The 19,164-nt window shown below is 36.8% G+C and overlaps 1 protein-coding gene across 1 annotated transcript in view; it reads right to left on the reverse strand.

Annotated features, from left to right (window-relative positions):
- LOC134211102 (protein I'm not dead yet-like) overlaps positions 1–18,136 on the reverse strand; it is a 79,300-nt gene extending 61,164 nt beyond the window's left edge. The window contains exon 1 of the mRNA XM_062687718.1: positions 18,115–18,136. The gene's annotated coding sequence lies outside the window, so the exon portion shown is untranslated. The remainder of the gene's footprint in view (positions 1–18,114) is intronic.
- Positions 18,137–19,164: the final 1,028 nt, after the last annotated feature.

Genomic DNA, 19,164 nt, shown 5'->3' on the forward strand with positions numbered 1-19,164 from the left:
ATTTAAAGTTAATCCGTGAGGAACTTTATCGAAAGTCTCCGAAAAGTCGATGTATTACGCATTGCAAGAAAAATTTGGAATCCTGGAAAATTGAAAGCGCCTCTAATGAATATTTTCCAGGCTAGTGATCAAAGGCAGCGTATGCTAAATTTGTAATGTTTTGTTTTTATTCACATTTACCTATGACATTTCTATGTTTGAATCCTACTGAAGAATCACTGGATTATAGGGGACATTAAGACCTGAATTTTGATTAATTAACGAGGTGAAAAACAATAAATGAATGAATTTATTAATTCAATTATCATAGAGCTGATTGGGATTTATATAAAAATATATTGATAGGAATTTTGATGTTAATATTCCTTTGGATACCAAAAGTGATATTGATAATGCGCTCGTATCTTTGACAGATTTAATTGTCGAAGCCAGAGGCATTGCAATTCCTATATGTGAAATTAAATTCAACTCCATTATTGTTGACGACGATCTTCAGCTACTTATCTGTTTTAAAAATGTGGAGGCGAAGGCAATACAAAAGAACTCGCGATCACGCGTTGAAAGTTATTTGGCGAGATTTGCAAAATGAAATTAAAAAACGTTTCGCTATTCTGAGAAATACCAACTTTGAGAATAATGTCTCGAAGTTGGATCCCAGTTCGAAACCCTTTTGGAAATTAACGAAAATTCTTTAAAAACCTCAAAAGCCAATTCCAGCGCTTAAAGAGGGAAATAAAATTTTATTAACAAATGGCGAAAAGGCTCAACTTGCTCAGCAGTTCGAGAGTGCCCATAATTTTAGTCTAGGTCTCACTAGTCCAATTGAGGATCAGGTTACACGAAGCTTCGAAGACATTCTCAACCAAGATAATGTTTTGGACCCTTCGTTGGGAACTAATTTGGATGAAGTGAGATCTATTACTAGAAAATTTAAAAAATATGAAAGCCCCAGGTGATGATGGTATTTTCTACATACTTATCAAAAAACTTCCTGAGAGCTCTTTATCCTTTTTGGTTAATTTATTTAACAAATGTTTTCAATTGGCATACTTCCCAGATAAATGGAAAAACGCCAAAGTTGTTCCAATTTTGAAGCCGGACGAAAATCCAGCTGAGGCTTCTAGTTATCGCCCAATCAGTTTGCTTTCTTCAATAAGCAAACTGTTTGAAAAGATTATTTTAAATAGAATGATGGTTCATATTAATGACAATTCTATTTTTGCTGATAAGCAATTTAGTTTTCGCCATGGGCATTCAACTACTCATCAGTTATTAAGAGTTACGAACTTAATTCGGCTCAACAAATCTGAAGGATATTCGACTGGAGTTGCTCTTCTTGATATAAAAAAAAGCATTTGACAGTGTTTGGCATAAAGGTTTGATTGTAAAATTGATGAATTTTATTTTCCTCTGTACAAAATTATTTAACAGATGCAGGTAAACTAACAGAATTCTAATCTGATAGATTACCTGTAAGAGCTGGTGTCTCAAGGCAGCATACTGGGGCCCATTTTTGTATAACATTTTACTTCTGACTTACCTGATTTACCACCAGGGTGTCAAAAATCTTTGTTTGCAGATGACACAGGTCTCTCAGCCAAAGGGCGTAGCCTTCGTGTCATTTGTAGTAGATTGCAAAAAGTTTGGATATTTTCTCCACTTACTTGCAAAATGGAAAATTTCCCCGAATGCTTCCAAAACTCACCTTATAATTTTCCCACATAAGCCGAGAGCTTCTTATTCGAAACCTTCTAGCAGACATATTGTCACTATGAATGGAGTTCCAATTAATTGGTCTACCGAAGCTAAATATTTAGGACTTCTGCAAGATCAAAAATTAACGTTTAAAAAATCACATGAAAGCCTTCAAGCCAAATGTAACACTATATCCACTTATAAACAGAAAATCAAAACTTTGTCTTAAGAACAAACTTTTGATTTACAAACAAATTTTTAGACCTGCCATGTTGTATGCTGTGCCAATATGGACTAGTTGCTGCAATACCAGAAAGAAGGCACTTCAGAGGATTCAAAATAAAATTCTAAAAATGATTCTGAAGTTGCCTCCGTGGTATAACACCAATGAACTTCATAGAATTTCTAATATTGAGACATTGCAACAAATGTCCAACAAAATAATTTCAATTTTAGACAAAAATCGTTGCAATCTTTCTATTGCAACGATTAACTCCTTGTACCCTTAGTATAAAATAGGTTAAGATTGGTTTAAGTTAAAAACATTGTAAAGAAAACATTGAAAATTGAAAATTTATAAAAATAAAATTGAAAAACATTGAAAAATTCTAACTGCCAGAGGCAATTGAAATGTATTAATAATAACTAAAAATATAACATAGCAAATAAGGATGATAGTGTTAAGAAAACACGGAACACCTAGTCTAAGAGATGAATGCATGTATTAGATAATTAGCAACAAAATTAGTTAAAAAAAATGAATTTATTAAACCGGAAAACTCATCCTTCCTCTAAAAATCAAATGGCCACCGAATTTCAAGGGAGGAGACACAGAAGTTGGAATCAATATTTTCCCTGTTCCTAATCATGGCGGAGGAGTGAATGAAAAAAACTGAATTGAAAACGTCCCACTGTATGAAAGGAAAGATGCCTTAGCAAACAAAAGCACACATTCTCTGAATTTCAAAATTTTTGAGTTTTAGGGAACGGCAGGGACTATTTCCAAGAGCTTGCTGATCTTTCACTTAGCCAAGACAGAAGCAGGATGTTAGCGATCATTCAGTGATTTGCGTTCGATCATTTAGTGGTTTGTCAATATCGTATTCCAGAAGCTAAATTTCAAATTATGTTGTATGGTGGACTTCTAGTGCGAAGGTTGCAACTCTGCCTAATGGTTTGTTGTTTGAATGCCACTAGTAACGGAGTTATAGTTATAGTTTCAGTAACTTAGACTAAATGATAACAAAATTCCAATCATTTAGTTTAAGTTACTGCAACTAGCGCTTCTATCTCCGTTATTAGTTGAATTCTAATAACGAACCATTAGGCAAAGTTGTAGAAAACCTTCGCACTAGAAGTCCACAATACAACATATTTTAAAATTCAGTTTCTGGAATATGTTATTGACAAACTATTAAATGATCGATCGAAAATACTGAATGATCGTTAACTACTTTGCTGCAAAGTGTGGTGTACGCCTAGGACGTGACGTGGTTTCACAATGAGTTCTTATGAAATTACAGAAAAAACTGCATGCATTCGCATGTAGACCCTGCCAAAGGTACCATGTGCCACTCAAATCACACTAGTCCAAATCCAGATGTTGGGAGGGATTATAACCAGACCTGAAAAACGAGGTTTGCGCTTAGCCAATAAGCATTATGTAAGACCAATATTTTGGAACAACATAAGAATTTTATGACATAATTATACCAAATTATACGTCACATTTCTTTAAATCTAATTAAGAAATAATTCCATGTCTACGTAGATATATACACTTCATTCAAATTAGTGAGCTAGTGACAGTACATTTGTTTTAATGTTTGAACTCAATTCAACGCACACTATGTATGATTTGTTCTATGCGGGGATTTACCTCTGCGCGTTATTTCCGCGTAGCTATACAAATTTTCTTTTTCTCCGTCATAAATTATGTCAACTTGACATCTCTTCTCCAGGTTAGAATTCAGCATGGTAGTGTAGGTCATCAGGTTTGTTACAGTTGAGCGATTTCTGTACAAAGCCTTGTTGGTACTTTCATGAATCAGCAGTTCGAGTGTTTTGGCCAGACAATTAAGAATCGAGATTGGACGATTATTTATGGGAGCTACCCGCCTTATGAATTGGAGTAACTGCTGATATTTTCCACTCATCTGGGAAGACTCCTAGCGCAGATTTAGTCACAATCAAGTTGCTGCAACCAGTTTTGTCCAACTTGTGCTGCTCGGGAAGACTTCCGTTCGAATTTGATACATTGCAGATTTGCTTCGCCACTAGCAATCAAAGTTTCCAGTTAGAGTTAACTCCTGCTCGGAAGAAGCGTTGGTTGGCAAGTATCCTTCCACTTCGTCATCATATAACCATTTGAGCCTAGAATGGTTGTCATCCCCAACTACGATTACGGTGTCACGTGGGATAGCTATGTTGACGATTTGATTTACACAGTCGGAATGCGCAACAAATTTATCGGGGTCACTGTTCGGCCTCAAGCATTTGCCACAGATGTAAACGGATTTATGGGTGAGGATAACCTACACAACAATCTGCTCAAGTGTTTCACTCTCCGGTAGATGAACCGACGAACTTGTCACAGAGCATTTAACTGAAATGAGAGTACCTTCATCTCGTTTAGTCGCTTACCAAGGGGCTTCACATGAATCACCATTTCAACTAACTAATGATTCCTTTCCCTGTAGGGACAGAGCATTCTTCGGTTTATTATAACAATGAGTGTTAAACTAATTTTCCGCTCATAGCATAGCATATCTGATTGTACAAATCGTGGTGGCTATACAATGCTCAATTGATATTGTCGCAAATTGGTACTTGGGATTAGTACCTTTTTCCTATACAGTAGCAGTTATATACCTGATCACGTCTTTACAATCACGGAAGGAAGGAGTTCTAGTTCATTATCTACTAGTTAAGATGCAGGGAACTCATACTACCTTCATACATGTCTAGAGAAGGGAAGTTTGTGTTGGTGAGTATGGTGAATAATAGAGCGCTCTTTTTGGCAATATAAAACGTTTGTCAATAAAAGGATATGCTGAAAAATAATAAAATATATTCATCAATTTACTTACGAACTGTCCAAAGGAGGACAAAGTAACCTGATTTTACAAATGTTTCGCATTATATACAAAACACGTTCAACCGCACAATTATTCACCGAACATTATAATCAGAACCAAAAACTCGGATTTTACGAATGCTCTAAAAACTACCTGAAACACGTCCGATCATGCACCAATTGTTTACTCACTCGGTCGCGCGAACTATCTGCTTACTGAGCAGAAACACGACAAAACAAGCACTGACGGCCGCGCAATGCAGAACACAATATTTCGGCAAATCGCGCGATCGTTCTGCTGTCGGAAGCGAGAGCCGACACGTACGGAACTGATTAACTTTATTACCGGCCGCACAATCTGTTAAACTAATTTTCCGCTCCTAATCCTAAATTGACAGTAAGGAGCATCGTTAGGTACTGGTTATGAATTGGAAACTCTGAAGCAAGTATTCAATAAGAATAACTTTTTTAATTGATAATTCATAAATTAATAATTTAATTTCATTTCCCAAGAATATTATTCAATTGGTTAGCTGTGCATATTTGCTGTTTCTCGGACAATCATGATTAGCAACTACGATGTGTACATTTAGTCAAGCTAACCCCTTCTTTGACTATTTGCACAATAATTAAGGAACATTAACGGCATGTCTAGACCTTTGCATGGAATTTGCAAAAAAAAATCCAGAACGGGTTGAAAGATCATTAAAATTGCTGAAAGCTGAAAGCTTTCAGCTCATACTGATCATAACAGCTGTTCTTATATGCCAAGGACACAATTCGTCGAGGCATAAATGCTGGGGTATTGCCTTACCGCCGATTTACCACATGCGGCGAGAATGCGGCGACTTAAGGCAGACTGCCTCTTCTGTTATTATAACTTTATTGGTCGCAAAACAGTTATTTGGCCTCAAAAAGTAAAAAGCAGAATTGCGTACATAATGTAAAACCAATTTAATAAAAATTCCGCGGAAAAATTAAAATTTCGTTTCGTTTCGAAAAATTTCGAATTAAATGAACCTTGATTTCGTTTCGTTTCGAAGTCTCGAAAGAAATCTATATTTCGTTTCGTTTCGATCCGAATCAACATAGAGATTTTAAATTTCGTTTCGTTTCGTTTCGTTAGGAAAAAGTGTGTTATCGCATACCCTTAATTGCATCCATCGCAACCGACACCACTGCCTCCGACCATCATCAAGCACAGAATGACCAAAAAAATGCGCCCACTTCTTTCATGCACATTCGCAGACCCATCGGCAGTTCTACCGCTGGTGATCAGATGCTGTCGCTGTGTAGGTAAACACAGCGAACGAACGAACGAAACGAAGAATGCGCGAGCAAATTGTAATGACTGGCACACGGCAGGCACTGCTTCTTTTATACACAAAGAAAATCGTTCGGAAGACTCTGAAGGCCCGTGACATACCGCATTCTGATGTCCGTGTTAGAATGCACGGGATTGGTTACAAATGAAATTTGTACTGGCTTTGACAAGAATTGAATTTTCAATAACTTATCGTTAATAATCTTAAGTTTCAAAATGGAAATAGGCAAAATGGTGGAGAGTGTCCGAGTCGATTGATATATAAATCTTAGAAATCCATCGAAAGATAAAGGCGCTAGTAACGTTCAAAATCTTCCCTTCCAGCGTAACGCTCTCGATTTCCAAAAATCTAAATGACATCCAGTATAGTAAAGAAAGACGTAAGTCCTACGTCAAAAATCTTACATGGGGGGAGCGGGGAAAAACTCAGAAAAAAATGCTTACGTAATATGTGTATGAAACCAAAGCTCTCCGTAAAAACTAAGCAAAACTTCATGTGAGAATTTTGAAGGTTTTCCCGTTGAAATCAAAAAAAAAATTTCATTGGGATTGAATTTTTGAACTGAAAAGAGTCGTTCGGCAGAAAGCCATTTGGCCGGATACCACAAGGCTGAAAGTTTTTTGGCCGAATATGTCGTTTAACCGAAAATACTATTTGGTAGAAGCCTACCCGAGCAAAGCTTGAGAGCAAATTGATAACTTGTTTTGATGTTGTGAAATCATCGATTATGTTTACTTAATTTGATATCTTTTTGGTCGTTCTAACCAGGCATTGCAATATCATCTGTGCACAGAATATTATCTTTGCTTTTGCAAAGATGTTATCCCTAATCCCACAGTACTCTGGAAAGATAATATAATTTGAGCATTTGATGAGGCGAACATTGTACCATACCATTATATCATCAGTATCTTGGCTCATAAGATCGAATGATGGGATAAATTGCAAAGCCTGATTTTAACGGTAAAAATAACAAAACGTTCAGCAGATAAATCTTACTATGACATCAAATCAAAAACAATCCTGCTGTCAATGACAGCAAATCGAAAATTAATTTTGAAATTGGTTTCATATATCAAAATAAATACACAGTTTGATGTCATATTATTCAATTCAGTAATAACAGCAAAATATTGAAAAACAAATTATGAATCAATTTGATGCCAAATTCTGACTCAATAACCGAATATGCCCTTTGGCCGAAATAGTCGTTTGGTCGAAAGGGTAATTCAGTCGAAAGTGTCGTTCGGCTGAATTGGTCTTTTTGGATATTTTCAAGACATTAACCAGAGAATTTTTTGAATTCCACCTAAAACAAATGATGAGCTTCCCCAGAAAATTCTTCGTTTTTCCAGAATATTAATTTGGAAATTATTTTCAGACTTTCCACTGGAACTACTTCCAAGTTTCGAGAACTCTTTGGAATTGCCAAAAGAAGGTCTTTGGATTCGATCGTTGGCCGAAAATTCCGTAGCCTTTCTACTTTTAAGTCGATACTGGCCTTTAGACCAAAAGACATCTAGCCAAGTACCATGAGCATGAGCATTAGGGTGCGGCTTATTTTTCGAATGTTTCCGAAACCTGGAATTCGTGTGCTTAAACGCTTTTTTATGGCAGAAAAAGAGTAGCCTCAGAATTTCAGGCCAAAATATTGAAGTTTAGAGGTCGCGCAAAGCTCTTTAAGGTGATTTTTTGCCAATCAAGTTTAGAGTAAGTAATATGCAGATATTGATAAAAATTTCATCTTTTTTAAGGAAAATCAGTTTTACAAACGTACTAACTTTGTTAAATGTCAGCCGAATCCGGATATTTTTATATAAAATCAAAGAGGATTTTGTATTCTAATTTTTCTTAGAAAAAATTGAGTTTCTCAAACCATTATTTGTCAAAGTTTCAGACCAAATATTGCAAAACAATTTTTCTATTGAACAAGGACACTTTATAGTAGGCCATAATTTTCTTATTTTTATAGTACATTTTGAATATAATAGTTGCTTTTTATATGGAATCAGTATATCAGTGGTATAGAACTGATTAAGTACAGTAAATTAGCAGAAAACTGGATTATCTGTAAGAATTTCATTATGCTTTACTGTTTTGAAGTTTTTACAATGTTATATGATATAATGTTATGTTGTTAACAATGATGATTATAGCACGAGTGAAATTTTGATACGAGTTAATTTTAATTATAAATTATCTTATTAAATTGGTGAAGAACTGTTTTTCCGAACAATCTTTTGACGTAAATCTACTTATCATTTGAATTAAAATCAACAAATAGCCTTTATTGAATGTCTTTATTTCTTAAAGGTCGTAAGCTCACAATTCACAGCGATAACCGAACTATGATAAAAACGATTTACATTCCACATTATACCAGAATCATAATGGTATTGAATTATAATCACGCTGTAGTCTGAATTTCTTTATACATTTTTGGAAGAAGGATTTTAAGTTGCGAAGACCGTAAACCTCATTGGTTTAGATTAATGCAAGAGTTTTCCATGAATTTGTAGGTATTGTTTGAAGAACTTAGTGTTAATAGGTAACTATATCAATCATATCCACGTTCTATTTGTAGCTGTAAAAAGAACGGTAAATAATTATGCTGGAAGGCTCGATTTACTCATGATAAATCCGGGATAGTAGATTTATAACAGATGTACCCTAATCAAAAATGTTTACTGAACTGCAATGCAGTTCGGCAATGTTTTGATCATAGTGACTACGGTTTTAATAGACCGGACTGTAAGACCAACAGTTTGTTAAGAATGTTCTCCGTTTGAAAAAGTAATTTTGACATATATTTTATAGGAAGAATTCTATCAATATAAGATTGATTGTGGTACGTAGACCGTTAATAATGAGTCATCCTCATTTAATAATGTAAATGTAATCGCCGAAACATGTAGGTGTTCGAAGATTTTAAAAGTCTACAAAACCACAAATCTCATTTAATGCACCTTTAAATTTTCTTGGAATTGGCTTAAAATTGTCCGCAAGATTCAATAAAATGGAGGGGTGACACTTTGAATCTTAGGACCAATCTTAGGTGCTTATGACCATCTTTGGTGGTGTGCAAGAAGACGGTGTGTGGCGGCGAAGAATGAACCATGAGCTCGCCCAACTCTATGGCGAACCCAGTATCCAGAAGGTAGCTAAAGCCGGAAGGATACGATGGGCAGGACATGTTGCAAGAATGCCGGACAGCAACCCTGCAAAGATGGTGTTCGCTTCCGATCAGGCAGGTACGAGACGGCGTGGAGCGCAACGAGCGAGATGGGCAGACCAGGTGCAAAACGACTTGGCGAGCGTGGGGCGTATCCGAGGATGGAGAGATGCGGCCTCGAACCGTGTATTGTGGCGTCAAATTGTTGATTCAGTGTTATCTGTTTAGATGTAAACTAAATAAATGAAATGAATGACACTTTGAATCTGGAATACTTGAAAATAGTAAACAGGTCTACTAACTTTTAACTGATTGAAGAACGGTAAATTATTATGCGGGTATGCTCTCATTCTAAACAGCTTTTCATTATGGCTTAACATTGTTAATACGTCAAAACAATAAAACATAATGAAATTCTTACAGGTATTGCAGTTTTCTAGTAAATTTAATATGCCAAAACAGTTTTATACGACAACGGTATTATTTCAAATGAAAAGAAACTATAAAACTTAAAATGTGCTAAAAAAAATGAAGGCCTACTGTTCAATAGAAAAATTGGTTTGCAGTATTTGGTCTAAAACATTGCCAAAAAATGTTTCTAGAAACTCAGTTTGTTCTAAGAAAAATTATAATACAAATTTCTCTTTGACTTCATGAAAAAATATCCGGACTCGGCTGATATTTGACAAAGTTAGAGCATTTGTAAAACTGATTTTCCTTAAAAAAGAACAATTTTTTATCAAAATCTGCATATTATCATCATTTGGAGCTGATTTCAAGAAATATGATGTTCCACAAAGTTTTATAAATTTAATACTGAAAAGATTAATTACAATAGATTGTAAATCGGATAAAAATTGCCAAAGTTATGATTGTTTTTATGAAAGTCTAATCTTGATGGTCAAAAAATCACCTTAAAGGGCTTTGCGCAACCTCTAAACTTCAGTATTTCGGCCTGGAATTCTGAGGCTACTCTTTTTTTGCCATAAAAAGCGTTCCACACGAATTCCAGGTTTCGGAAACATTCGGAAAATAAGCCGCACCCTAATGAGCATGAGCATTATGATCGCACAATTCGTAGTTGCTACTCCGTGATTTACTGAACTTGCGAAATTGTACAGAAAACACAATGAATGGGGCTTGGGATTAGCTTCCCATTCTCAATGTACACGTTTCGGGTGCTCGCATATTTAAAGTCAATAACGGCGCCGGCCACGTCCTTACGGTCATATAGGAATGGAAGGATTGTTAGTCCGACTCTCGTTGCTACTAGAGACCGAGTATACCTCTGCATCTCAACGATTGTCTTGGGATAGGATATCGTTTTAGTTACAAAGGATAATTTATCTGGATTCACTTTGGTTAGCGATGCGATCTATGGGATGGGAAATAACACTAATACGAGTTAAAAGTTAAAACATGCACGCCCGGTGGCATATGAAAACTGAGGAAACTCGCGTTTTGGACGACCGCACGGAAGCGCAGCACTCTGTACACACTCGATGGCTTCAGCAAACTATTGAAGAACGCGCTTTTTTCGATCGCGCGCGACATGCGCATGAGCCACCGAACACAAGATAGGGTATTTGTTCCTATATCAATAACAATAAGGCACAGTGCACATAAAGTACATTGATTTCTCACCCAATTATCAAGTACCGTGAGAATAATTATGCTCAACTGACATAATTTTTAATTGAGAACAATTTGGTCACTTCAAAAATGAAATGAACATCACATTTATGAAGTATTTAACTGAAAAACATCATCACCACCATGCACCCATTTCAATAACATTCTAAAATAGTTAATCCTATGCCTGTACCTATTTCAATAATACTACTTCCAACATAAACTACGCACACAATTACTCATGGGTATAAGTAACGATATGATTGCAGCGATTGCAGTGATGCCGAATTCTCCAATGTTTTTTATTTATGTAGGAACAACTGAAATGTTATTAGAAATATAATTACAATATTTCAGTTTTTGTTGCAATTTTCCATCTTACCAGTTCAATTTTATGTTTGTCATAATTTATATTTTCGATATACCTTATTTTGCAAATATGTTAGTTGAGTTTCACATTAAAAGTTCATTCAAGCCTTTTTGAAATAAAAATCTTAGTCGGCAACCCGTGAGGATACAAGCAAGATGTAAAACTATACGGACAGATGTAAAACTATATGGAATACGGACAAGGATGATTGAGACATAGTTCGAGATAAACCTATATCAAACTATAGGAAATCGCGTTCTTTTTTCAAATATAATTATAATAATAGTGAAAATGTGATGTGCTTTATGTCTTGTGAAGTGAATTTCATATGTAAACATGTGTTTTAGCTTGAAATTGAGTGGAAAACAACGTTGTAAAAACAGGTGTATCTGCTAGTAGCAATCGAGCAGTGCATCAAACCAACAGATCAGAGGTAGGAAAATGTGTTTTATAGTTTTTTTTTCTAATAATTTGAGTCTTGTGAACTGAAATATAGCTTAAACTGAATTTTAAATAATATTATAAAGATTGAAGAATGTTGTCCAATCGTGATTGTGTACGTTCGATGTGAGATATTGTATTTAAATCAATTTTCAATTGGGTTTATTGACGATTGTGATTAATATACGGGCTGTTATTAATATGGGAGCATTTACCCTAGATATTTTATTTCTTTCCCGACGACTAAAACACGCACTGCACTTACTTGTTCGATGGCTGCTCTTATTACCGGCCGCGCAATGCAGAACACAATATTTCGGCAGATCGCGCGATCGTTCTGCTGTCCGAAACAAGAAAAATCACGCACTGAACTCAAAAGACATTTAGCCAAGTACCATTTAGCAAAACTGAACGTTTCACCGAAACTGTTTTGATCGAAAAAGAAGTTTGGCCGGAAGCGACGTACAGCCAAACGGAAGATTTGGCCGGACTTGTAAAAAGTTTTTTGTTCTAACAGGTCATTTTGCTGAAAATGCCGTTCGGCCGAAAAAGTCGTTTGACCGAATAGATCATCTGACTAAAAATGTCTTTCGGTAAGGATTGTCATTTGGCAGAAAGAGTCATTTGGCCCAAAAATGTCCTTTCTGCAAAGTGTCGTTCGGCTGAATTGATTATTTTGCCAAAATGACGTTTATCCGAAAAGGCCATTTGAGAGAAAATGCCGTTTGGCCAAAAAGGTTGTTTTGCAGATAGGACAATTTTGGGCTAAATGACCATTTCTACCAAACGGCATTTTCGGTCAAATGATCTCTTCGATTAAAAGAGTTTTTTCGGTCAATTCACCAGTTCGGCTGAATCTTCATTGCGGCTGTACGTCGCTTTAAGTCAAACTACATTTTTGGTCAAACCATTTTCGACCGGAAAACAATTCGACATAATGGGATTTGGTTAGATGACTTTTGGCTTAAACGCCAGTATCGACTTAAGAAGTAGCGAGATTACGAAATTTCGTTAAAATATTTGACAAAAAATCCTTTTCGCCGTAAAGTCGTTAGGCCAAACAGATGGTTATTCTTCTTCTTCTTCTTCTTTTCCTTCTTCTTCTTCTTTTTCTTCTTCTTATTCTTTTTCTTCTTCTTCTTATGCTTCAATGGCTCTACATTCCAACTGGAACTTGGCCTGCCAATAATAAAGATAAATCATGCCCATTATACTAAAAATAATGGAAAAAGTGAGTTTCATTTAGAGTATATAAAATCCACTTATTTAACGAAAATCATAAAAAGCAAAAATCAGTTTGCATATCAGGAGGGTAAATCTTCAGTTACAGCGCTTCACAAGCTAGTTACAAAGTTGGAAAGATCTTTTGAAGCAAAAGAAATGTCACTTGCAGCATTCCTTGACATTTAGGGAGCATTCGATAACACATTTCACAATTCAATGAAGAATGCTATGTTGAAACGTGGTTTCGATGTATGTATTGTTGATTGAATTGGCAAGATGTTATCAAAAAGAGAAATATCAGCTCATCAATTAGTGTAAGAGCAGTAAAAGGATGTCCCCAAGGAGACCTCTATTGTAGTCTTTAATCGTTGATGATTTTCTCAAACAATTGGAGGCTCGAGGCTTCGAAATAGTGGGCTTTGCGGATGATATAGTTATATTGGTGAGAGGAAAATATGACAAAATATGCAAATTGCCCTAAATTTCATCACAATACGGTGTGAAAAAGAAGGATTTAACATAAATCCTTCAAAGTCCACATTGTTGGCGTTTACAAGGTGGCGTTATCTCGAAATTTTGAACTCAAGGATGGTTTAGATGGCTTAGGACGACTAAAGCTTGTGCATAACATGTATATAAAAGTACTGAATAGAGTTGAGTGAAAAATCTGAAAGTTGTACAGTGAAAAAAGAAACTGTACGGTTAACAGCTGAAACATTTTTTTTTTAAATATTAACCCAGTTTAAAAACCCAGCAAAAATCCCTTACGTAACAAATTTACTTGCTTATTCTATAATGTACCACTTCAATTGCCAGGCCCCGTATACCGCCTTCAAGTAGAGATGATTAAGACACTCATTTTGTGGATCATTGCATCAACTTCGCTTTAGATATAACATGACATGTCACATCAATATTTTTCTGCTGTGGATTTCACAAGAACAAAATTAGTTGTCGATTTGCTCTCAAACTTTGCTCGGGATCACAGTCAAACTTTCATGAGTCTATGACTCAATGAATCGCCTGCTTTGAGCGTGCTTACAGCGGCACACTAGGAGTTAACTTTCTGAAATCAGTATGGCGAAAGGCATCTAAGGTTCGATTTCTCAAAATTAAGCACCTTCATCAAAAAAATATTTGGTAGGCATGGTAGCGGACACCTTCCTACATAATCGGTACCAAATAGTTTTTCATGAAAAGTTCTTATTTTGAGAAAACCCGCATTAGATGTCTTTCGTCATACAAATTTCTGGCGGATAACTCCTGCTGGCTATTTTACGCATATACTATAGCGCCTGGATGTGGTAGCGGCGAGTAGAAAATCAGCCACTGCCAATAATTCATTGAGATTCTCACGTCCGAATGTGTGAGTGGCGATAAAAGGAAAACAAACACTCCTAGATGGTGCAACTCAGCAAAGCTTGGGTTAAAATGAGTATATTTCCATATATTTTTTGACTCTTTTGCAATCATTGTGATGACTTAATCAATTTTGAGGTTATGAGCAGAAGGAAAACAAACATGTATTTACACATGCCAAATTGCACATTAGTGTGCGAGCGATAAACGTCACTCATCTCTATATAGATTTTTTTTTATCCTTTTGTTTATTTAGTAGGCAATCTGTGTTACTAAATCGGTACTGTGCCGAGATCTACTGTGGTATTCCGCTGCCAGAATCCAAACAGAATCTATCTTTAGATTTTCCATTATTCATTGTTGTTGTCGTTCCTGGTCCATCTCACCGTAAATCCATTGTGTCCATTTACACGGACAAATGAATCCAATGATTGTTGCATTGTTCGATTGCCATTTATCCACGTACCCGGAAAAATGACAACAGGAATGCCTCCGAGAAGAGCAATTTGTTAGTCGTCATCAGGTAGTCGTTACGGTAAGCACGTTCCCCAATACGCCACCGTATAGGCTGCGCATCCGGCGACTGACGAGGGTTAGGTGGAGGAAATGGGAATCGAACCCATGACCATTCGCTTGTAAGGCGAACGTGTATCCAGCTACGCCACGGGACCCCTCGACTCGATATAGGCTTATGGAAGCAAATTTTGTCACATTAAAACATATTTGCTGGGTTACTGTGTTGGTCCCTCCAAAGCGCTTTCCAGTAATTTTCTGTTCCACATCTGATTTCCATGAGTAGATGGTCCCTTCAATATCGACTCCTGGAGATTTGACTGTATAGCAATCCAGTACAACTTTGTTGACAGAGGAAGGTAAAAATATAACTAACACAAGTATTATTTTAATTTCCTTAGACTAGAGAGAGGCCTGTGCAGTGTTATCGGAGCTCACTGAGCCTAATTACACGAATTCTCCAACCACCTCGATATCCTTACCACCGATACAAACTCGTGGTGGGTGACCTAGCCGTAATCCTTTGCGCGTTTCGAAGAGACTCGAAAATGCCCCTGAAACTCGAACTACGCACATCACCCGATCTATCGTCGCCTTGATCAACCGTTTCAGTTTATCTGGGAATCCATGTTCGTGCATTAGCTTCCATAGCAGATCCCCATCAATTCTATCATGTGTGGCCAATGGCGGATCAAATATCTCTTCAACCACCTTCAAGCAAAGCGAACAAGCGAACATATTCGGTCAAATGACTTGATCATCAAATGACCTACTCGGCAAAATGATTGATTCGGCCAAATGATCTATTCGGCCAAACCTGCCGTAATCTGAAAAAGTGACATATACGCCATTTACCAAAAAATTTCCAAAAATGGTGTTAACGAGTAGTACTCATCGAGCTCTTTAACAGAAACATGGAAACCATGTATGTTGTAAATTGGATCATACGTCACCTTTTGAAATTACGGCAGAAATGACCTGTTCGGCTAAATGACCTTGTCAGCCAAATGCCCTATTCAGTCATATGTCCTTTGTGGCCAAATGGGATTCCCCCGTTTTATTTACATGTACCATTCCCACGTGTTCCTTGTGCCCATAATGCCCCCCCCCTTGTGTGCTAGTAATGGACCCTTTAGCATATTTACATTTACAAACTAATTAATATAACTAAATTTCTGTTTCCCTGTCCATAACAAACGTATGGAACTGCTGTCATGTTACATGAAGCAACTTCACCCGACGGAAGTTTGCAGAAATTAGTCGATTCCAGCGTTTAATTTGGGATTTTGTTCAGGGGGTCCATTATATGCACGGGGTCCACTACTAGCACTCACTCTCTAGAATGTACTCCATACCGATTAATGATTAATTATTTTAGAGCGTCTTAGGGGAAATGCTACAAGGTTAAAAGACTATTATTCTTCCATGTTAATAGTGGAAGTAAATGGAAGAATAATAGTCTTTTAACCTTACTCCATACCGGTAGTCCTCCACAGACAGGAGACCTGGACGATGCTCGTGGAGGACCAACGCGCATTTGGAGTTTTCGAAAGTGCTGCGTACCATCTATGCTATGGTGGGATGCAGATGGCGGACGGTACGTGGAGGAAGCGAATGAACCACGAGTTGCATCAGCTGTTGGGAGAACCATCCATCGTTCACACCTATAAAATCGAAAGACTGCGATGGGCCGGGCACGTAGCCAGAATGTCGGATATCAATCCGGTAAAAATGGTTCCTAACAACGATCCGACGGGAACAAGAAGTCGAGGCGACCTGCAGCCGTGGACCGAGATGAATGGAGGAAATGATGTACTGCACATTCCACTCTTGCCTTTGAGTTGAACAAATAAGTAAATAAATGATTTAGACCAGCCATGTTGTATGCTGTGCCAATATGGACTAGTTGCTGCAATACCAGAAAGAAGGCACTTCAGAGGATTCAAAATAAAATTCTGAAAATGATTCTGAAGTTGCCTCCGTGGTATAGTACCAATGAACTTCATAGAATTTCTAATATTGAGACATTGCAACAAATGTCCAACAAAATAGTTTCCAATTTTAGACAAAAATCGTTGCAATCTTCTATTGCAACGATTAACTCCTTGTACCCTTAGTATAATATAGGTTAAGATTAGTTTAAGTTGAAAACATTGTAATTCCTACATGGTTCAATTCAACCAGAGGAAAAATTCTAACTGCCAGAGGCAATTGAAATGTATTAATAATAACTAAAAATATAACATAGCAAATAAGGATGATAGTGTTAAGAAAACACGGAACACCTAGTCTAAGAGATGAATGCATGTATTAGATAATTAGCAAACAAAATTAGTTAAAAAAAGTAAATAAATGATACACTTTTTTTTTAAAGAAGCAGTGATAAATATCGCTTCATAAAACGAGGTATCATCGCTGAATTATTGATTAATTTGCGTTATGAGCCAACCTTGCATCCAAGGTTAACATTACCTGCCGTTACCCGATATAGATCAACGGCGATATTTTAAACGGCAGCAACGTGCCGCCAAAAATCGTCGGTGGTGATGACACACACCTCGTCGAATGCAAGTTGTTGCGAGGAAATCGGTTGAGAAAAACTATACGAAAAAGTGGCTAATGTTTGTCGGTCTTTGTGTACACACACACAAACATACGGACTGACAGACATTTGTTCAGTCGAGCTGAGTCGATTGGTATAATATACATAATATATATTGGTATATACACTGGATTTTGTTTTTACACGATTTACACTTTCTTAATTTTTCACTCCATCCTAAATGCTTAACGCATATTAACTAACATGTGATTTTTCTTTGAATTAATTAGAATTTTTGAAACATGTTGCAAAGATTTTGGTGGCAAATTGAAGTCACACGAACAAAAATACGAGCGAAAAAAATCGTGTAAAAACAAAATCCTGTGTATATGGTTATATTATAACATCATTGGTCTCCGAGACTTCGATAAAAAGTTCGATTTTGGAGTGAAATGATAGCCTTTCGGTACAACTTTGTTTTACGAGAAAGGCAGAAAGGTAGATTATTAGGCTCTTTTAGTGAAATATCTTCACCTGTTGCCATAAGACGAGTTTAGTATTATTCCATTTAACTCCACCTCGTTGTAATCTTTACATATGCGCATTTTGACCTCAACTGTAATTGTAACGTGGTGAAATTAAACGGAACTAAACTCATCATAATAAACCTACAAAAAATTCTTGAAGATTTTTTAAAACGATCAGTATGAATTTGTCCATCTCTTTAAAAATTCCAATTGAAACGCAACTTACACTGAAACTTACCTATCAATTATTTATTCAATCCTCTTCTAGTTTAACTTCACTGTAGTCTGATATGTTATGGGTCGATATTAAGGCAGCATGATTGGAATATTCCCAATTCAATCCGATCGTAATTTATTATCATCACAGCACTGCATCAAATCAAATACATCTCAAGCATGATCTTCGGGGAACCACATACAACCGATATCTCAAACAAGTTCGCTTAACAATGTACAGAACCACTTGACATTCTCATTGGAGATAACATTGCGAACTCTCGCGGGAAACTACTCGAGACTTCTTCCGAAGGGAATGCAACACGCACTGAGCGGACAGTTTCTTTTTTCTAATCAAACCTAGGAAACGGATTGCATGCAGCGTTAATGATAATTCCATACATTTGATCCATAATATCATTGGCCGTGATGACGGCTGTGTACTGCAGTGCTCCATCAAAGTCCAAGTCCATCCCGTTTGCCACATTCCACCTCGGTTTTCCTTCCACGATAGCAATCTATCACTCTGGTTGGTGTTATTTGCTCGTCATAGAGGGGGTAGTGAATAAATATTGATTGGGTTATTAAACGAAGAAAATGGAAAGACACTCCACACACCAGAACAGTCCATTTGTCCATCCTGGCCGGTGCAGGAGAACTAACGTACTGGTAGACCATGCGGCTAGACTTGAAAGACTGACCGTTGTGGATGGCCAGTATACTGTGTTGTACCTTGTGGGAAATATCACACCCGCAGATACCTGAATAGGTCAATGGATGGCATTTTCTGTCCTGACGCGGTGGACTATTATTGCGTGACATTGATCTTGCTGAATTATTGACCCGTCGGTCTGCTGACACGAACGACGACTATTGAGGTCAGTTTGATTCATGGTCATGATAGATTTGTTTGTGACTGTTCATAGAATCTAATGAGGATATGTATTATGCTCTGGTGTTGAGCACCTGATCTACACTCTAAACAAACAATAGAAACTGTTCACACGTATAAAATCTCACGATGCATTGAGTTTTCAAACAACAATACTGCCACATAATGAAAATATTTTGG

The sequence above is a fragment of the Armigeres subalbatus genome, chromosome 2, assembly GCF_024139115.2.
Source record: "Armigeres subalbatus isolate Guangzhou_Male chromosome 2, GZ_Asu_2, whole genome shotgun sequence".
Lineage (NCBI taxonomy): Eukaryota > Metazoa > Arthropoda > Insecta > Diptera > Culicidae > Armigeres > Armigeres subalbatus.